Genomic DNA, 22,336 nt, shown 5'->3' with positions numbered 1-22,336 from the left:
TCACGAGTTTAAGTTGTAGAAATAATCTCTTTGTAAAGTTAGAGTAATATTATATACGGTAGATGTTCTCCCCAACTCTCATAAAACGTAAAATCTTATTGGTTTGAGCTGCCATTTTTAGATTAAAAGTATAATTCAATGATAGTTCATTGCATCAATTAAGTTATACATACTTTTAATTAAGTACATAATTAATGCCAATTAAAATTATTAATTAAATACCGATTCCATCAAAACGTCAGTACAGCAATTCATACATGGCAGTGACGGTTCGACGTTCTGTCATCAAAGCATTATCCTCTTCTGACTTTGTCGCAGCATCATTCAACTCAACTTGCAGATAATTTCATCCCCACCGAATTTCAGTTCAGCCACAACTTTTGAAAATTCCACCAGAGATTTTTCTTTTTTTTTTTTTTCGAAAAAATCCACGTCAACTTATCAAAAATTCATTTTAACGTTGTATTTATACGCAAAATTATGAATGAACTATTATTCTTTTACCGGACAAACTTACAACATACATGCATTTTAGCAATATTTTACACTAATTGTGAAAATCCTATGTTCGATACTTTGTAATCTGCGTACTTACTTGAACGAGGCCATCGGTAGGTAAGGTACAATTTTCAACTAGCCTCTTCTGAGTTTGAAAGAAATGGATAACCGTGGTTTGTCACTAATTGCTCATCTTTTTAGAAAGAAAAAATAAATAAATCGAATAATGTATCATGCTTTTTGTCAAACATAATAATATGATTAGTTGTCACAATAACATCCTCGTTTAATGCCTTGGGATCCTCATGATCGGACAACACAGATCGTTAGATTTTGATCTAACAGTTACAAACAAAAAGATTCCTCTAAAAATTATAATAATTGTAATCGTTGAATTAAAATCCAACGATCCGTGTTATCTGATCAGAGCATCCGAGGCATTGCCTCGAAGAGGATCCAATTCCTATAAATACCAACCCACATCTAGAGATAGGTCATATACATACAAACGAAAAACAATTTCCATTCAAAATATATGCTACAAATGGCAATTCCAAGGCTTCCACATATCTTACAGCTTTTAGTTCTTTTGATTCTATCTACTTCGTGGGCAACTTCAGCTGATCCTGAGAACTTTGTTCATTGCCTTCTAAACCATTCCCAACCTTCTCACCCGATTGCCCCAGCAATTTACTCTCCCAACAATGCTTCCTACTCATCCGTTTTGGAATCTTACATCCGAAACCTCCGATTCAACACATCTACAACCCGAAAACCCTTCCTCATCCTCACTGCATTGCATGAGTCCCACGTGCAAATATCCGTTGTTTGTGCCCAGATCCATAACTTGCAAATGAAGATTAGAAGTGGAGGCCATGATTACGAGGGTGTATCGTACGTGGCTGAAGTTCCATTCTTCATCCTCGACATGTTTAATCTTCGGTCCATCCACGTAGACATCAAATCCGAGACTGCATGGGTCCAGGCGGGGGCTACTCTTGGTGAAGTTTACTATAGAATTGCCGAGAAAAGCAAAACCCATGGCTTTCCCGCTAGTGTTTGCCCTACAGTTGGCGTTGGAGGCCATTTCAGTGGCGGTGGATATGGTAATATGATGAGAAAGTACGGCTTGTCAGTTGACAACATAGTTGATGCACAACTTGTGAATGTGCATGGTGAACTTCTCGACCGAAAATCAATGGGAGAAGACCTTTTTTGGGCCGTTACAGGAGGCGGAGGAGCCAGCTTTGGAGTTGTGATCGCGTATAAAATTAATCTTGTACGCGTTCCAGAAATAGTTACTGTTTTCAATGTTTCAAGAATCCTGGAACAAAATGCGACAGACATTGTCTACCGTTGGCAATATATCGCGCATAAGCTTGACGATGACTTGTTCATCAGGCTTACCATGGATGTTGTAAATGGTACTAGTTCAAATAATAGTGGAGGAAACAATAAGACTCTTAAGGCTTCATTTCTTGCCATGTTTCTCGGAGACTCTGAGAGGCTCCTTTCAATCATGAACAAGAGCCTCCCTGAATTGGGTTTGAAGCAATCTGATTGCGCCGAAATGAGCTGGGCTCAATCTGTGCTTTTCTGGACGGGGTTCCCAACTGGGACAGCTACTGAAGCTTTGCTTTCTAGAACACCTCAAGTTCTTACACGCTTGAAGAGAAAATCAGACTATGTCAAAAAACCAATTCCAAAAATTGGTTTGATGTGGATTTTTCAGAAAATGATTGAGCTTGAGAAACCAATGTTGACCTTTAACCCCTACGGCGGAAAAATGAGTGAGATATCGGCGTCGGCAACTCCATTTCCTCATAGAGCTGGGAATCTTTGGAAGGTTCAGTATGCAACAAACTGGGACATACTAGGGACCAAGGCAGCAGATCATTATATTGAATTGACAAGAAAGCTCCACATGTACATGACTCCTTTTGTTTCCAAAAATCCAAGGGAAGCCTTTTACAACTACAAGGATCTTGACATTGGGATCAACCATAATGGTAATGGCATTTCAAGCTATTTGGAGGGGAGAGTTTATGGCATTAAGTACTTCAAGCATAACTTTGATAGGTTGGTGAATGTGAAGACCAAGGTCGATCCTGGTAATTTCTTTAGGAATGAACAAAGTATCCCAACTCTTCCACACTAAAGAGGAAATAGTTATAACTAGCATTATGATTGATATGGTCGTTTAGCTTGTTTGTTATGTTTTTTTTATGTATATCTTTAATATTGTTTGTAAAATAAAAAATTGTACTCTATGTTTTAATCAGCCAAAGAAATAAAGTGACACACCTCGATTGAGATCAGGGCATGCTGGCCGTCACGTGGAAGTGACGTAACCATATGCACAGTGCATAAGCTAATAAAATAATAATAAAAGTAATAATACGAATAAATAAAATCCAGCTTAACACAAGGTAAAAACATACATGTGCAAGCAATGTGTGACAACAAAGTTCAGAGCACGAAGACCTAATGCAGTCCGGGAGAAAACGACACTACAAAAGCACACCCGAAGATGGTCCTACACTGGTGATAGTCTGTCAGATATGCCGGGGAAATCCTCGGGGAAGCCACCAAACGTGCTAGCCAACTAGAACCTGGAGGGGCGCAAAACAAAAGCGTGAGTGGGCAAAAACAAAGCTTTTCAAAAACCATTTCAAAACAAGTTCTAACCCCTCGCCATAAAACCCGTATACTTCCCAGAAAAAAATATAATATACATACATATATAAGTCATGCTCAATAATATGTCGTGCCATATGCCTCGAAGTAAAATGCAAGTGCTCAGGAAATGCCAAATCAAATGCCTTGAAATCTATCAGCCGGAGTCACCTAATGTGACCTATACGGCTGAATCTAGAGCTCGAATCTCCATCTCACTAACTATACCTGCACACGAGTCGGAACCACCTAAAGTGGTCTGTACGACAGGCCTGGGTGTAACATAAGTACGCTCAAGTGCTACGATCACGTGAAGGCTGGGCGAATAATCGCGGGTCACCTACGAGTCGGAACCACCTAAAGTGGTCTGTACGACAGGACTGTGCACCTAACTTGGATCCAAGATGAGCGTGTGGTGCGGGAGGTGAACATCACGTGAAGGACTGTGCCCAACTCTGGGCGGGAGCACTAACACCGAGGGTGCAGGTTATGAGCTCTCTATGTATCTAGAATCACTACTGAACGTAAATATAAATCATACTCACCTGGCACTTACCTGTGCGTCCGCAGAGCCAAACATATATATATATATATATATATATATATATATATATATATATATATATATATGCAACTAATAATGCGTAAATGATGGCAAACAATAACCATGGCATATAAATGAATAAACGTTTCAAATCAATTTCTGGGAAAACATGAGTATATAGGTATATACGGAAAACTAAAAGTCCACTCATTGGTATGTAGAAAGGTCGTAACCCCCTTGCCTCGAGTGACCACGCTCGTCCTCGGGATAGGTCTCACCTATATGCGAAACAACTATAAAAACGTTAATTTTAAAGCACATAACCAACCTTATGAAATAACTTCTCATACAATGCTCAAATGGGGTGTATGAATAAACCAACGTGATCTACTCAACCTCAGGAACATCCCTAAATTTTTAGAAAATTTTTTCACCGTCGCATGCGCCCCCACACGCCGGCCAAGGCACGGCCACGCGCAGGCACGTGCCTGGCACGCTGACGGCATCAGTTAACGCCGTCAGGAATATTCCGTTAACGCCGTTAGGAATATTCCGTCTGTTTTGACGAAATATTCCGTCATCTTCTCCGGCGAGGCTCCGGCGCCGTCGTCGATGCCAGAAAATCGGGAAAACTTTAAATCCTCCTATCTTCTTCGTTTTTCAACCAAATTTCACAAAATTGGTACCAAATTGAAGCTTACAACGAGAGGAACAAGTTCATACCACTTTCAAGTGCTAAAATCCACGAAATCTTGCCAGGAAAACACCACCAACTCCGGCCAACTTCGAAACTTACGATCCCGACGTCCAAAACCTTCAAACGAACCACCCTGAGCCTCCTAAGGACCTCACCAAGCTTCCTACAAGCTTGAAATTCCCAAAAACATAAGAATTTACGTGTGCATGAACAGTGACAAAAATCGGGTATCCCGAGTTCGACGTGAAAATGAAGGTATCCTTACCTGAAATGGGTATGGTTGAACTTCTACGGACCTCACGAGCATGGATATGTACTTTGTTTCTTCGATCTGTGAAGATTACAGGGGTTTTGGGGTATGACAGTACAAATGGAGGGGAAAATGGGAAGGGAAATGGCACGGGACAGGATGCAGGGCAGGGAAAGGGTGAAGGAAATGTGTGGGGGAATGTGTGTGGTCCACAACCAGCCACACCAAGCTCAAAACAACCATACAACGTAAAAATCACACTAGGGGCAAAATCGTCCTTTCATGCGTACGTTTTAAAAATTCCGGAACGGGCTGTCACATAAAGAAGAAGAAAGATATTGCTTCCAATATTCCAATTTGTTAGTACTTAATTATTACAAGTTTCAATAAAAATCACTCCAAAAATTGAAAAATTACTAGGTTTTTCGGGGTTTCACTTTTCTATCTTCTTGTTAAAAAATTTACATGTTCATTTAAAGACATTCCGTCATACAAATTTAGTGGGGTCTAATTGGCTTTTTTCTAACTTGCTTTGATCAACATGTTGTAAAGTTGAAGGCAATATTAATAGTGATTAGTAATGTAGATAAGTAAATTGTAATTAAATTATAAAACTTTGACACAACAACAGTTGTAATTAGATTATAAATACTTCCAATAATCTAGAAATAAGTACCACTAAACTAAAATGATCATATGCAGCTTTCTGCAACCTTACAAAATGCCAACTAGAGTTACAACCATTGAAGGATGATTTGTCATATATATTATTCATATTCGTAATTTTTATTTGCTATTAAAAATTAATGCCATCCAAGATACTAGATGGCGGGCGTTACATTGGCAATACGTTGCAATGTTCAAATAGGGAAGTATTTAAACAAAAAGAAGAAAAAGGAGGTGATCTTATCCATTTTCTCATTTTACATCCTTGTTTAATATGGCTGTTGAATTGAATATAAATATAAAAAAAAATTAAGTGACAAAAATAAGGGAAGAGGATCCTCTTTGGATTCTCTTTGTAGGAATTCGGAAGTTCAATTAATTGTGTCCGTTCATCGTACATTATACGGTTAATTTTTATTAGGTAATGTTTATATTTAATTTTAAGTCAAAAATTATAATTTTTAACCATCCAATGTACGATGAACATACACAATTAAACAGTGTATACCTTTATTTAATTTTGGCCATTAAATAAAAAATAAAAAAAGTCACATCTTTTGAAAATTCTTCTTGTATATGGGCAGCTCATCATTTCTATTTTCTTCTCTCTCTTGATGTGGAGATAAATAGCATATATAAAGGAGTTTGCTTCAACTGAAGGGATACCGTGATCATATATCAACAAGGAAATATATCCGCAACCCAGTTTGCCTATCACTGTAAGTCGGAGGGAGGCTATTCGCAGGCCTTAAAAGCCATTTACAACTGAAAAATAAAACTTTTTTTTTTTTTTTTTGAAAACCGAAAAATAAAACATAATTCTGTCCAAAATTATAGTTCTATAAAAAATTATTTTAAAATCAAGTCATATTCATATATCATCTTCATCTAACCAAAGGGGTTAAACATATCCGTTTAATAATTTATTTGTTTTAAGCTTGTACTTTAAATTTATTAGTTAATTTAATTAAAATATCGTTATATGTTTTCAAATCTAACTGTTGTATTTGAATAAATTATTGCAACACTGATACTTTTTTGGCTAAATAATGACCTAGTGGATTTCATAGAATTATAACATAGTTATCAGTTAGTGATGAGTTTTTCAATAAATCAGACCATTTTTTTACTTTTAAAACTTTAATCTGCTCTATTAGAGATTGCCTAAGTGACCTTTGGCTCCCTCCTCCTCTTTTTTTTTTTTTTTTTTTTAACCCTTTCCATAGATTGAGCCTCAATTATTTGACTCCCAACTCAATAACAGAGCCAAGTACAAGGCTCCTTTGAGCTATGGTATGGGGAGAGTTTTGGTTCTTTAAGCTTAAAAATATTAAGGAAATTTTTATTTACACCCAATAATTATCTTTTTACACCCAACTTGAAAATTTTGTCGGGCAAACTTACCTTTTTACCCTCAAATACAAAATTGACAAGCTTAAAAATAAATAAAAAAATAAAAAAGAACACAAACGCATAAACCCTCCCAACCACCTACAATGGCAGTAATCGGACATGATTCCGATTGTCATTACAAAAATTGTCGTCGCCGACCTACTCTTTATCTCATCAATGTTCTTCGTGCTTGTCTCTATGGGACTAGATTTTGGTCCGACTACTATTTTCTTAAAAAAAAAAAAAAAAAATTTTAAAAAATGGATAATGAGTGGCAAACCACGGTTATTAATTGCTTTCGGAGCCTAGGAAGATTTATAGAGGCATTTCAGCCCCTTCTGACCACAAGTCTGGCTTCCACACCAGCAGTGGATTTCGAACCCGAGACCTCTGCACATTTTTTGTAGTTTCCTTAAAACTTAATGGACCAATTAAAAAATAAATAAAAAACTTGCAAATTGCAGCTCAAAAGACCGGTGTGATCCTGCAATTCGTGGAATAAGGATGCAGTCCCAAACGTGGACAAGTTAAAAAGCTATATATGCTTTCAAGGATGACAAAGCTGGTAGTCATTTGAAATTGGATGAAGAAGGAATTGAATAGAGACCAAAATTTGAGAGAGAGAGAGAGAGAGAGAGAGAGAGAGATCAACATCAGAAGCCCTATATTTTTCTGATGAACCCAACTTAGCTCAGGCAACACGATCTCCCGATTTCGTTGAAGGCCACAACCCTCCTCCATTATCATTTTACCTTCTTCTCCACCCTCCATTAATCCCTCTTTTCGATTTCCGGCAACCCACCCGACCACCAACTGGGGCTCTCAGGACCACTTCGACCCACTCATTTGCTAGTTGATAATATCATTCTACACCCATCTTTTCATTAGGTCTACATAAAATTTCCCAAATATTAATCACTTAGCTATTTTATAATTTTAATTGTAATATTCCACGTAGGGAATTAAAATTTTGAATATTAAGGCTGTTTTTGAGGAAAAAAAAGAGAATGTTAAATAAATTCATCACTTTAACCAATATTACAATTTAAAGGTAATAAGTTAAAACTTTCATACGACAAATGGTTTCTTATTTTATTCACTTGAAAGTTTTGATGTTAGAAGCTTAGAAAACACAGTATGAATTCCTTGCTTCAATTGTTACTTTCAGGTTTACTATTATATAATTTTATGTAGGCAACAAAAGATTGAAAAATTGATTTCATAGTAATAATTTTAAATTAGCCCTCCTACAAAATAATTACTGACTACACCATTGTCCCAACTGCGTTAATAATTTTATGCTTATGGCCCCAAACCCTTTCCATAGATTGAACCTTAATTATTTGACTCCCAACTACTTTAATAATTTTAAGCTTGTGGCCCTAAACATTGAGGATATGTACCTCCACGTACTCCTCTCCATCGTGCATGAACAGGGGTTGACTGTTGAAAATTAAAATAGGGCAGATACAACACCAAATCAGATTACTTTCGAAAATATACACAGAAAAATAAAATAAAATACTGATTAGCAGAGAGTAGTCTCTAAATTGTTTTCGAAATTGAGCGTGGACAATGTTTACCGATCAATCGGAGGACTTAATTTTTTAATTTGATGGAATATTGGGATTGAATTATTTACAAATAATTAACATTATATATTGTTTAGAGAATGGTTATTTAGCAAATAAGCATGATTTTATTTGATTTTGCATGACGCGGGCTTTGAGTTTTAAGCAACGTGTTTCACGGGCTTTGAGCTTTAAAGCAGACCTCACTCAGTTCACTATCTTGAAGACTCTCCCAGACTCATACTGAATCTTCTCTCCTCAATCCTCCCTCTCGTATCTCGATCCCTCTCTCCCAAAGTCCAGGCTGACTGTCATCCCTCTCGATTCTCAGTCTCTCTGTCAAACTCGAAGGGACAAACAACGAAGTCAGTCTCTCTCTCTCTCTCTCTCTCTCTCTCTGTCGAACTCTAGGGGACGAACGATGGAGTCGAACAACTCGAAACGATGAATCAATCATGTCCTCCATCTGACTCAGACCCATATTTGCAGGGAAGACGAGTTCTGCTGATGGACCCTTTCAGTTTCAAGGTATTATGTTTTAGGGATTTTGTTGGTTTCTTGAATCTTGACCTCTGTTCTGTTCAATTTCAAATCTTTTGTTGAATTGAATTTGAATTTTCTGTTGGGTATTATTAAGATTATGTTTGGTTGATTAGTGGAACGTTTCATGCAAATTGGGTTTGAATCTTCTGTTGGCAATTTATGAAACATGTATTCTCCTCTCTGAGAACTGGGAGAAGGCTGCGATTCCTGCCTTGTACTGACTTACAGTGATAATTGGACCAGTGGAAAACAGGCCGAGTTAAGTCCAGTTCCAAATCTCAGAATTCATATACCCACCCCAGCCTGCCTCGTTGCATTTTAAAACAGGTCCGGTGTGGTCTTTATAACTTTAGGCATGGACCGGTAGGAAAAACCAAGATGGACATTCATCCAAGACAGAGGAAAAGCAACAAGAAAATAAAGACACTTAAACTTGGAGTTTCCATCAAAATATGCCAAAGGAAAGCGAGCAAATCTGCACAACCCTAGCTAGTTCCTTACCATGAAATCTAACCCTTCCACATGCCACTTATTTCCTCCAAAATAACAAAAGCATGTCCAAACATATAATATTTTGCATATATGTGGATGTAGTTGCACGTTATACCGCCATAGATGTAGATGTACCAATATTATCATAGAAATAAATAAATATTTATTTTTTGCTTTGAATTTTCTACAGGTCAAAAGGGGGAGGTGACTTGTGCATAATTCCTGCCTGATGTATTCTTAATTTGGAAATTGTCTCGCTCAAACCCATATCCTTTGTAAAACCCACATTTAGAGATAGATCATATATGCATACAAACCAAGAACAATTTCCAATCAAAATATATGCTACAAATGGCAATTCCAAGGCTTCCCCATATCTTACAGCTTTCAGTTCTTGTGCTACTATCTATTTCATGGGCAGTTTCAGTTTCAGCTTCAGCTGATCATGAGACCTTTGTTGATTGCCTTCTAAACCATTCCCAACCCTCTCACCCGATTGCCCCAGCAATTCACACTTCCAACAATGCTTCCTACTCATCCATTTTGGAATCTTACATCCGAAACCTCCGATTCAACACATCTACAACCCGAAAACCCTTCCTCATCCTCACTGCATTGCATGAGTCCCACGTGCAAATATCCGTTGTTTGTGCCCAAATCCATAACTTCCAAATGAAGATTAGAAGTGGAGGCCATGATTTCGAGGGTTTATCATACGTGGCTGAATTTCCATTCTTCATCCTCGACATGTTTAATCTTCGATCCATCCACGTAGACATCAAATCCGAGACTGCATAGGTCCAGGCTGGGGCTACTCTTGGTGAACTTTACTATAGAATTGCTGAGAAAAGCAAAATCCATGGCTTTCCCGCTGGTGTTTGCCCTACAGTTGGTGTTGGAGGCCACTGTAAGGATATAAAGAATGGTTAGGATCATGCCAAGTGTTATAAGATTGTACTCTTTAGTTAGTTAGTTAGAGTTGTTATTTTCAGTATATATATACACCAATGTAATAGCTTGGATAATAAGAAAACAGTATATGTGAAATCTCTTTCTCTCTCTTCAACCTTCTCTTGTTTTCAATCTCTCTCTCTAGTTCTTGAAACCCTAGCTATAGTTCTTGATCTTTCTACGTTAACATGGTATCATTCGCCCTTGCTGCTCACGCTGATTCCTCCGATCTTCTGGCTGCTTCCGCTCATCTTCTCTCTCTGTGAATCTTGCTGTCTTCTTGGCAGACTTCTGGTATTTTCTTTTTCTGTAATTTCGAGGGTTTCTGGATTTCTTCATCTTCTCCTTTCTGTGTTTCTACGACTGTGCACGCAAGGTGTTTGTGCTATTTCCTCTATCTTGTTGTTCATCTTTCTTCTGCAAACATGGTGACTGCGTCGCAGTTACAAATTCTCCAATCTCCGATTACTAGTCTTATTTCTACAATCTCTACGTCTGTGAATGTTAAGCTTGACGAGTCTAATTACTTGAATTGGCATTTTCAAATGCAATTGTTGCTTGAGGGTCACGATATCATGGGGTTTGTTGATGGATCGCATGTCTGTCCACCTCGATATGTGACTTGTTCTGATGCGTCTGAAAGCTCTGCACCTTCTTCTCCTCGATCTGAGAATGAAGCCTACATTGTTTGGAAAATGCATGATCGTGCTCTCATGCAGCTGATCACTGCTACTTTATCACCAGTTGCAATTTCTTGTGCGATTGGTAGCACTAGTGCCTGTGTTTTGTGGAATCGGTTGAAAGAACAGTTTTCAGCGGTTTCGCGGACTAGTATTTTTCAGCTTAAGTCTAATCTTCAGACTATTCGCAAGGGTTCTGACTCGGTGTCTCAATACATGCAACGTATTAAGGAGGCTCGGGATTATTTGTCTGCTGCTGGAGTAACCTTTGATGATGAGGATATTGTTATTCTCGCTCTTAATGGGCTACCTTCTGAGTACAATATTTTTCGAAGTGTGATAAGGGGACGTGAGCATGTCATCTCTCTCCAAGAATTTCGTGTGCAACTGCTTGCTGAAGAACTGATTGTGGATAGTACTGTGAACTCTTAATTCATGACTGCCATGGTTGCTGATCATTCTAGCCCTAAACCTTCTACAGGCCTGTCTCCGTCTGCAAGCCCTAATCTTGGGTTTTCTTCACATAATCTTGGTCCTCATGGTGGTTATTCTGGTCCTCCAGGCGGGTATAGGTCCGCTAATAACAACAGGAAGGGTAAAGGGAAGTTTAATCACAGCTATCGGTATCCTAATCCTAATTCGCGCCCACAGTTTTTCAATAATGTTTCTAATCCGACTCATGGTTCCTCTGGAGTGCTTGGTCCTCATCCACAAGTTTCTTGTCAGTTGTGCAATACCTTTGGTCACACTGCTCCATTTTGTACTTCAAAACAAATGGATCGTCAGGGCTGTCATATTTGTGGTAAATCTAATCATTCCACTTGGTATTGTTTTTTCAATGACAAAGGGCCTAACTATGGTGGTCCTCATCATTCTCAATCACATGTTCGTGCATATGATCCTTCTGCACCAGCATTCCCTACTCCATCTCATATGCAAGCGCTGCATACATCTAGCTCTCAAGCACCTCCAGGTTCACAACCACCAGTCTGGATCACTGACTCGGGCGCTACAAATCATATGACGGCTGATCTTAGCAACCTGACTTTGGCATCTCCTTATCCTACCAATGAAACAGTGCAAACAGCTAATGGTGAAGGTTTGCAAATCACTCATATTGGTAGTTCTGTTATTCGACACCTGTGCAACCTCTTAAACTTAATTCAGTTCTCTATGTTCCTAGACTTTCCAACAACTTGTTATCAGTTCACAGGATCTGTCTCGATAACAATTGTTGGTTAATCTTTGATGCTTATTCTTTCTGGATACAGGCCAAAGCCACAGGGAGGATATTATACAAAGGGCAATGCAGTAATGGACTTTACCCTCTTTCCTCACTAGCCACTCATCCCTCCCTTCGTCCTCCCAGCATTTCTCAAGCTTCTGCATTCCTTGGCCAGCGTGTTGGTTCTAATCTCTGGCATAGTAGGTTAGGACATCCTTCTAATAACATTGTCGATCTTATGTTACATAAGTCCTCCATTTCGTGTAATAAGGATGATATCCCTTTGCTATGTCATGGCTGTTTAAAGGGAAAATCGATGAAACTCCCGTTTCAGTCTAGTACTCATACATCTGTAATTCCTTTTGAGGTTGTGCATAGTGACCTTTGGGGTCCTTCTCCATGTTCTTCCAGTGATGGTTATCGATATTATGTGACTCTCATTGATGAGTGCACTCGATACTGTTGGTTGTTTCCTCTTGTCAATAAATCTGATTTCTTTGAAATCTTTGTTGCCTTTCATTCATTTGTGCAAACTCAATTTTCTGTGTGTATCAAAACTTTACAATCTGATGGTGGTGGAGAGTATACCAGTGGTAAACTTCGACGTTTTCTTAATAGCACAGGCATTTTACATCATATATCTTGTCCCCATACCCCAGAACAAAATGGATTGGCTGAGAGGAAACATAGACACATTGTAGAAACCACTATCACCTTATTACAGTCTGCAACATTACCCTCTACTTTCTGGTCTTTTGCCTGTCAAGCAGCTGTATATCTTATCAATCGTATGCCTACCCCAACCTTGAAAAACTATTCACCTTTTGAACGATTATTTGGAGTCCCTCCCCTCTTAACACATCTTCGAGTGTTTGGGTGTTCTTGTTTTCCATTGTTGCGACCTTATAATCACACTAAGTTACAACCTAAAACCACTGAATGTGTATTTCTTGGTTATGCATCCAAGTACAAAGGTTTCATTTGCTTTGATGTATTAAAGGGTAGAGTGTACATATCGCGACATGTTGTTTTTTATGAGTCCCGATTTCCTTATCCTTTTTTGACCATGTCTTCTACACCCAAGGGTGTCCAGTCCCATGTGTCTCCACCCTCCCCTCCATCTCCTGTTCCTACCTTGAATAATTTACTCGTTCAGCATCAGGTTCCCACTCCACCATCCCCACCTCAGTCTTCCTCGACATCAACTAGTGTTCTTACTTCCTCGCCATCCCTCCCACTGTCTACTGGATCTCTACCATCTCTTCCTGGTCCTATACCACTGCCCTCATCTGATCCTGATTCACCTCAGTCCATTATTGTCCCTACAGGCTCCTCCCTTACACTCCCTGTGGATCCTGATTTTAGAACTGAACTTCTTCAAGTGGTCTTGCCTATTGCCCCACTTAACTTGCATCCTATGCAAACTCGGAGTAAAAATGGTATAATCAAGAAGAAGGTGTTTCTCAACACGGTTCCTGATTCTAGTCTTCTTGATCTCACTCAAGTGGAACCTGCCACTCATAAATCTGCTTTAAAAGTTCCAGTTTGGTTGAGTGCTATACGAGAAGAGCTTGTTGCATTAGCGTCTCAACAGACTTGGAGCTTAGTTCCTCTACCCCCCCATAAGAACCTAGTTGGGTATAAATGGGTGTTCAAACTTAAGAAGAATTCCGATGGCTCAATTGCTCGACATAAGGCTCGTCTGGTTGCTAAGGGGTTTAGTCAGGAGCCTGGTTTGAATTATGGGGAGACCTTTAGTCCAGTGGTTAAGCCTACTACTGTGCGCTTAGTCCTCGCATTGGCAGCTCATTTTAATTGGTCTCTTCGACAGTTGGATGTCAAGAATGCATTTCTGCATGGGGTATTGAATGAAGAAGTCTATATGGCTCAACCACCAGGTTTTGAAGATCCTTCTCGACCTGATTTAGTGTGTAAACTGCATAAGTCACTGTATGGTTTGAAACAGGCTCCTCGCGCTTGGAATGAACGTTTCACAAGTTTTCTTCCCTCTCTCGGATTCCAGTCTACATATTCTGACTCTTCCCTATTTGTCAAGCCTGTTGGACGTGATGTTGTTATTCTTTTACTATATGTCGATGACATCATTATCTCTGGGAGTTCCTCTATCGTTATTAACCAGGTTATTCAATCCTTGACCACTGAGTTTGATATCAAAGACTTGGGCGAGCTTCATTATTTTTTAGGGATTCAGATCACTAAAACCTCTCAAGGTTTATTTTTGTCCCAGACAAAGTATATACAGGATCTCTTGGAGAAAGTTGAGATGGTTGACTGTAAGGCTTGTGATACCCCTTGCTTGCCCTACAACAGACTTCTTAAAGATGATGGTACCCCTTATAACCATCCTACTGCATATCGGAGCATCGTTGGTGCCTTGCAATATCTTACCTTTACTCGCCCCGATATTGCCTTCTCCGTTCATCAGGTCTGTCAATTTATGCAGTCTCCCATGGTGTCTCACTTCACAGCTGTTAAACGTATCTTGAGGTATCTCAAGGGTACATTATCTGTTGGTATTTCTTATACTCGGGGTGAGTTATCCTTGAAGGCGTTCAGTGATGCAGATTGGGCAGGAGACCCAAATGATCGACGTTCCACTACTGGCATGGTTGTGTTTCTGGGCAGCAATCCCATCTCGTGGTCGTCTAAGAAACAAACTACAGTCTCTCGCTCCTCTACCGAGGCTGAGTATCGAGCTATGTCGACCACATCTGCTGAACTTGACTGGATTCAGCAATTGTTGAAGTTTATGCACATTAGCCCTACTACTACTCCTGTCCTTTTCTGTGATAATCTCTCTGCTATTGCCCTATCGTTCAACCCTGTTCAACATCAACGGACAAAGCATATCGAGATTGACATGCACTTTGTGCGAGAACGGGTTGCTCAGAACCAGCTTCTTGTTCAGTTTGTGTCCTCCCGCGAACAGTTTGCTGACATCCTTACCAAGGGTCTCAGTACTCCTCTATTTCGATCCCATTGCTTCAACCTCATGCTTGGTCTTCCTCACCATGAGTTTGCGGGGGAATGTAAGGATATAAAGAATGGTTAGGATCATGCCAAGTGTTATAAGATTGTACTCTTTAGTTAGTTAGTTAGAGTTGTTATTTTCAGTATATATATACACCAATGTAATAGCTTGGATAATAAGAAAACAGTATATGTGAAATCTCTTTCTCTCTCTTCAACCTTCTCTTGTTTTCAATCTCTCTCTCTAGTTCTTGAAACCCTAGCTATAGTTCTTGATCTTTCTACGTTAACAGCCACTTCAGTGGCGGTGGATACGGTAATATGATGAGAAAGTACGGCTTGTCAGTTGACAACATAGTTGATGCACAACTTGTAAATGTGCACGGTAAACTTCTCGACCGAAAATCAATGGGAGAAGACCTTTTTTGGGCCATTACCGGAGGCGGAGGAGCCAGCTTTGGAGTTGTGATCGCGTACAAAATTAATCTTGTACGCATTCCAGAAACAGTTACTGTTTTCAAGGTTCCGAGAACCCTGGAACAAAATGCAACGGACATCGTCTATCGTTGGCAATATATCGCGGATAAGCTTGACAATGACTTGTTCATCAGGCTTATCATGGATATTGTAAATGGTACTACTTCAAATAGTAGTGGAGAAAACAATAAGACTCTTAGAGCTTCATTTATTGCCATGTTTCTCGGAGACTCTGAGAGGCTTCTCTCAATCATGAACAAGAGCTTCCCTGAATTGGGTATGAAGCAATCTGATTGCAATGAAATGAGCTGGGCTCAATCTGTGCTTTTCTGGACGAGCTTCCCAACCGGGACAGCAACTGAAGCTTTGCTTTCAAGAACACCTCAAGTGCTTACACACTTCAAGAGGAAGTCAGACTATGTCAAAAAACCAATTCCAAAAGCTGGTTTGAAGTGGATTTTTCAGAAAATGATTGAGCTTGAGGCACCATTGTTGACCTTCAACCCCCACGGCGGAAAAATGAGTGAGATATCAGCATCGGCAACTCCATTTCCTCATAGAGCTGGGAATCTCTGGATGGTTCAGTATGCAACAAACTGGAACATACAAGGGACTGAGGCATCAGATCATTATATTGATCTGACAAGAAAGCTCTATATGTACATGACTCCTTTTGTTTCCAAGAATCCAAGGGAAGCCTTTTACAGCTACAAGGATCTTGACATTGGGACCAACCATAATGCTAATGGCATTGCAAGCTATTTGGAGGGGAGAGTTTTCGGCATTAAGTACTTCAGGCATAACTTTGATAGGTTGGTGAATGTGAAGACAAAGGTCGACCCTGGTAATTTCTTTAGGAATGAACAAAGTATCCCACCACTTCCATACAGTCATTATTTAGCTTCTTGTTGTGCATGTTTTTTTTCTCTTGCTTTGGGGTTAGTTATGTACATCTTTAATCAGCCAAAGAAATAAAAAAGAAGAAAGATATTGCTTACAAGGTTGCAATTTGTTAGTACTTAATTATTACAAGTTTCAAGAAAAATCTCTCCAAAATTTGACAAATGAGTAGGCTTTCTGGGATTTCACTTTTCTAACTTCTTGTTAAAAAATTTACTTGTTCACTTAAAGACATTCCGTCATTGAAAATTTAGTAGGGACTAATTGGCTTTTTCTAACTTGCTTTGATCAACATGTTGTAGCATGTCTCGCATTGGAATCTTGATTGAATTATACATACAACTTATATTGAATGATATTACATCGTGCCCCTTCGCATAAAATTTCACATATAATGAATGGCACATGTGATTAAGTTTGAGACAATAAAATTGTTTTCGTGTGTGTGGCCCACAATGTCATTGCGTGGGGATGCGATTCACCAAGTTGAGACAAACAAAACCGTCTGCCCCCTCTTCCCACACACACCCCCCCCCCCCCCCAAAAAAAAAAAAATCACCGGATTAGGTATGCGAAGGCCTCCTCTTTTCTATCACTTTGTTTGAGAATTACATCTGATATGTCAAATTAAACTATTATTTTATTACATTATTTTTTTTTTCTTAATTTCTATCTTATACTTTAAATTTTACATATAAATATTTCATAATAAAAATCATATTAATTTCTGAGCCTTCAGAGCATCAGCGTCGAACCGTAATCCAAACCCCCCACTTTTCATGGTGTTGGAGTTGAGTCCGTGGTGGGTGGGTCTTCATCGTTGAGAATCTGGTTGGGGAGCCAAAACGCAAGGTCGTCCAACGTATCAGCCATCTGGGTAGTCCTTGAAATAGCTGAGAAGAGCACAGAGAAAGTGAAGTGGAGAAAAAAGTAGAGAGAGAAAGTGAGGTTTGAGATATGGAGGTTTTGCTACTTGGTGAAGGTATAATAATGGCGAAGCCAGCTGGGTTTGATGGTCCTACAAAGAGACTTACAGGGACCCAGCATATATGGATAAGCAGAGGTTAGTGAGAACGAGAGAACAGAGGATGCAGATATCTTTGGGACGATGATAGGCTTTATTGAAAGTTGAGAGGGAGCCCCTGATAAATGACTTTAAAATATTAATACAAGACATTTAATAAGGGGTGTGCTATCCACACATCTTATTTTACTTCTCACACACCCCTTGATAATTTATGTCCGTTGATCTTCTTCGATTCATCCAATCTAACGGTTGAAAATTAAAAAGGTGTGTGAGAAGTAAAATGGAGTGTGTGGATATCACACCCCTTTAATAATTAGTAAAAAAAAAAATTGAAGCCACTGTCAAATTTGACAGCAAGCTCCTTTGCTCCCATTCCATGTCATGCTATATAGGATTTGGCATTTCGGTGGGAAACAATTAGTGGCCGTTTTTTTTTTCTTGTTATAGCTTACGTTGACAATTTGACATCTTTTTTGAAGATACTCTTAGAAGACCATATTAATATATGGATCATTTCTATCTTCTTCTTTCTCTTGATCTGGAGATAAATAGGATACATAGAGGAGTTTGATTCAACTGAGGTGACACCGTGATCAATATCAATATCTAGTCTACAAGGAAATATATACGCATCTAAATTTGTTTTTTTTTTTTTTTTTTTTTTTTGGTGAAAAAGAAAAATCCCAGTTGGTTGGTATGGCCTATGGGTCTTTTATTCCTAAAATTATGAAATCTCCATGTGCTAAAAAATTGAAAAGTTGTCAGCGATGCTGGAACTGTGGCCACTTACTCACTTGTTCCTCCTCCATCTCACTCAACCCTTGCCATAGATTGAACCTCAATTATTTAACTCCCAACTCCTCTAATAATTTCAAGCTTGTGGCCCTGAACATTTAACTCTAACTCTTAGGTGAACGGGTTCACCGTTCACGTGCTAAGCCACTAATACAATGTATATGCATATTTTTTTGAAAATAATTTGTATTAGTGGTTTAAAACGTCGTAACGGTAATAAACATGTTTTACGAAAGTTTCTCTCATCAATTATCTCATGTGAACCTCATTTTTTATCAGATTTTGTCAGTGGTGACCTCGCCATTCACATGTGTTGCTTTTATTTTTATATATTTATAGGTAAATTATACAAAACTATTTCAAGTATAGTCGAACCACAATCTCATACTTGATGTTTTAAATATTGCAATATCATACTTTATCTTACAAATTCATTGTTATGTCATACTTCCATTAAATTTTCTGTTAATTTTGATTATTAAATGATGAGATGACAAGTGCGGGACTCGCATACTCAGCCAACTAAATTGAAAAATTGATTAAATATTAATAAATATAGAAAATTATGAAAGAAATTGTGAGACCCACCCCACCACCCACTTTTTCCCACTCCATCCGTAGCCCTCCCTTTTTCCCTCTTTCCGTTCCAGAAACCCTCCCCCACCACTTTTCCTCTGCAATTCTCCCCCGCGGCCCCAACAACAAAACCCACCGCCATTGTCTCTTCCTGGTCCTCGGGGAAACTCTCTTCCTCACTCACTCACTCATTTATTCTCTTCCACTCCTGCAACTCCCAATTCACTCACTACCATTCCCGTCTTCGCCACTCTCTCTTCCCCTTTCGAAAACCCGCCTCTGGCCCAAGATGGGTCCAACGGTTCTACTCGGAAGCCTATTAGCCTCTGGCGGGGAATGTACCAGTCGCCGGTGACAAATGCGTTGTGGGAAGCGAGGTCGAAGATCTTCGAGAATCGAGAGGTTCTTTCTGGACGCGCCCAAAGACGCGCCGCCGCAGAGTGAGTTGCTGAAGAAAACGCCGTCACATAACAGGACAAAGATTCTCTACAGCGCATTTGTTGGTGTTTCGAAAACGTCGTTGATGGCGAGGAGGGAACCTCCGCAAAGTCCAGTTGGTGTTGCGGGAAATTCCTCTGATTCGGGCCGGGTTGGGTCGTTTGTTGTACCTTCTGCATGCTCAGGTCTGCAAACTCCAGTTGGTGTTGCAGATTCGGCAGATCAGATCTGAAATCGAACCGAAAAAACGGCTCGCCTAGAGCCAGGTGCACGGGTCAACGGAGGTGGAGTTCCAGGTGGTGATCTTGTTGGATGGTTAGCCATGGCTCTGTTTTTCTGCGAGTGAGAAACAAAGCTAGGTGGTGTGCTGAGGTTCGGCCATGGCTGCCTTTTTTTCAAGTAACAGTCAATTCACGTAAAATTTAACAGAAGTTTGACATTGCTATAAATTTATAAGTTAATGTATGACATTGCAATGTTTAAAATATAATTTATAAAATTGTAGTTTGATTATAGTTGAGATAATTTTATGTAATTTATTTTATATTTATTTATTTATTTATTTATTTTACCATTATTGTTCCAACAGTTGTGATTTAAACCATAGAACATGAAGTACAATGAAGTACAATTCCAACTGTGATTAGCACCTAATTAAAATATCGTATAAAAGTGTTTGAACCTCAAATTTAGGTTTATATTATATGGATATTCGCATTGAAGGCAATATTTCTTTATGATTCTAAGAGTGGCGGTGAAGACCATGTCATCTATTGGATACTCTAACAAAATTATTTTGTTAGATGGACTATGAAACTCATCTGTTTAAAAAGGGAAAAGGAAAAGAAAAGACCAATGCTAAACAATCTTGGAATTCATTTTAGAAAAACTAGCGAAAGTAAAAAAAAAAACTTCACTTTTAATGAAAATTCATTTTTAAAAGTATAGTGAATAATACCAAGAAAATGTATAAATGTGATTTTTCGTTAAAAGTAAACAGTACCAGGAGTGTTTTGTTAAACATCTCTTTTATTTTTTCTTGAGACAAAACGAGGTCTCCAAGTCAAAGTAGACCATGCCCCAATAGGCTAATTGTACACCAGGGGCTTCCTTTACAATACATCGAATCAATAATATTACAAACATGAATGTAATTATCGAGCACGACGTGACATACCATACTGCATGTAATTCATTGTCAAACCTTCCGTTCTGTCTCGTAGCTAAACCGGTGGGATACTTTGTTCATGCTTGAAAAAATTATGAGGATCAACCATGGTTTTCACACGTACCAGTCTATCAAAATTACCTTTAAAATACTTGCTCCCATAAATCTTCGCAATCTGAAAGTTAGTCTGATTATCCAGATTAGCCCCAATTTCTAGATCCCGGTAGTTTTGGAAGGCCTCTCTGTTGGGGTTTAAAAAATGCTTCAGTACTCTGGAGATGTTTATCTCACAAAGAAGAATGTAACGCAGCAGAATTGATAAGCAAGAGAAAGAAATAATTCTCAAAGTATTACACAAGGTTTTTATTCACTCACAAACTTAGTACAAGAGGAAACACTCAAACACTCTTAGAAGCTTTGTTGCTTCTTCTTACTTCTTACTTGACACTCTCGCTTCTTGCTACTTGCTCTCTTGGTTGCTACTTGCTCTCTTGGTTGTTACTTGACACTCTCGCTTCTTGCTACTTGCTCTCTCCGGTAGTTTTGGAAGGCCTCTCTTGGGTTCTTGGAGACATATGGAGTCATCAGGTCAAAAAACTTTCTTGATAATTGAAGGTACTTGCTGGCTGCCTTAACACCTTCCTCTACCCATACCGCATAGTATTGAATCAAAAATAGATTTCCAGCTCTGTGAGGGGACGGAGTAGCCGACTCAGAAATCTCGCCCATTCTTCCACCGTACGGGTTCCAGTCCATCCAAAAATTGTCTATCTTAATCATCTCCTTCCATAAGAAAACCCGCCTCTGGCCCAAGATGGGTCCAACGGTTCTACTCGGAAGCCTATTAGCCTCTGGCGGGGAATGTACCAGTCGCCGGTGACAAATGCGTTGTGGGAAGCGAGGTCGAAGATCTTCGAGAATCGAGAGGTTCTTTCTGGACGCGCCCAAAGACGCGCCGCCGCAGAGTGAGTTGCTGAAGAAAACGCCGTCACATAACAGGACGAAGATTCTCTACAATGCATTTGTTGGTGTTTCGAAAACGTCGTTGAAGGCGAGGAGGGAACCTCGGCAAACTCCAGTTGGTGTTGCGGGAAATTCCTCTGATTCGGGCCGGGTTGGGTCGTTTGTTGTACCTTCTGCATGCTCAGGTCTGCAAACTCCAGTTGGTGTTGCAGATTCGGCAGATCAGACCTGAAATCGAACCCAAAAAACGGTTCGCCTCGAGCCAGGTGCACGGGTCAACGGAGGTGGAGTTCCAGGTGGTGATCTTGTTGGATGGTTAGACATGGCTTTGTCGAGTGAGAAACAAAGCTAGGTGGTGCGCTGAGGTTCGGCCATGGCTGCCTTTTTTCAAGTAACAGTCAATTGAGAAAATTTATCAGAAGTTTGACATTGTAACAAATTTATAATTAAGGAATGACATTGCAATGTTTAAAACATGACGTATGAAATTGTAGTTCGACTAATAGTTGAGATAATTTTATGTAATTTATCCTATATTTATTTATGAGAAATGTTATTGGCACTTCAAAAATCTTATTCTACACTCCTAGCAAATTGTATTTTTTTTTCTAAATATAAAAAGTTTGGAAGTGTAAAGTGAGAATTTTGAGGTGCCAATACAATTCCCTTATTTATTTATTAATTTTACCATTATTGTTCCAACCGTTGTGATTTAAACCATATAACATGAACTACAATTCCAACTGTGATTAGCACCTAATTAAAATATCGTATAAATGTGTTTGAACCTCAAATTTAGGTTTATATTATATGGAT

General features: G+C 39.1%; 1 long non-coding RNA gene and 3 pseudogenes across 3 annotated transcripts; 3 read left to right on the top strand and 1 right to left on the bottom strand.

The window, feature by feature from the left end:
- The first annotated feature begins 994 nt into the window (after nt 1-994).
- LOC137726625 (berberine bridge enzyme-like 8 pseudogene) lies at nt 995-2,816 on the top strand (annotated as a pseudogene). The gene has a single exon (XR_015962352.1). The product of XR_015962352.1 is annotated as a berberine bridge enzyme-like 8 pseudogene (transcript).
- A 5,576-nt stretch (nt 2,817-8,392) lies between these two features.
- LOC148696617 (berberine bridge enzyme-like 8 pseudogene) lies at nt 8,393-10,259 on the top strand (annotated as a pseudogene). Its single transcript, XR_015962049.1, has 2 exons — nt 8,393-8,822; nt 9,520-10,259. The product of XR_015962049.1 is annotated as a berberine bridge enzyme-like 8 pseudogene (transcript).
- A 5,209-nt stretch (nt 10,260-15,468) lies between these two features.
- On the top strand, nt 15,469-16,718 carry LOC148696616 (berberine bridge enzyme-like 8 pseudogene; annotated as a pseudogene).
- Nucleotides 16,719-20,480: 3,762 nt separating this feature from the next.
- LOC148696615 (uncharacterized) lies at nt 20,481-22,146 on the bottom strand. The gene is made up of 2 exons (XR_015962351.1): nt 21,110-22,146; nt 20,481-20,795 (listed from the first exon to the last, which is right to left on the bottom strand). It is a non-coding gene; the product is annotated as an uncharacterized LOC148696615 (long non-coding RNA).
- Between the last annotated feature and the right edge of the window lie 190 nt (nt 22,147-22,336).

This window comes from Pyrus communis, chromosome 5 (genome assembly GCF_041283825.1).
Source record: "Pyrus communis isolate YQ-2024b chromosome 5, ASM4128382v1, whole genome shotgun sequence".
Taxonomy (NCBI): Eukaryota; Viridiplantae; Streptophyta; class Magnoliopsida; order Rosales; family Rosaceae; genus Pyrus; species Pyrus communis.
Note: the sequence above shows the minus strand (reverse complement) of the source record. Positions and strands in the feature narration are given on the sequence as shown.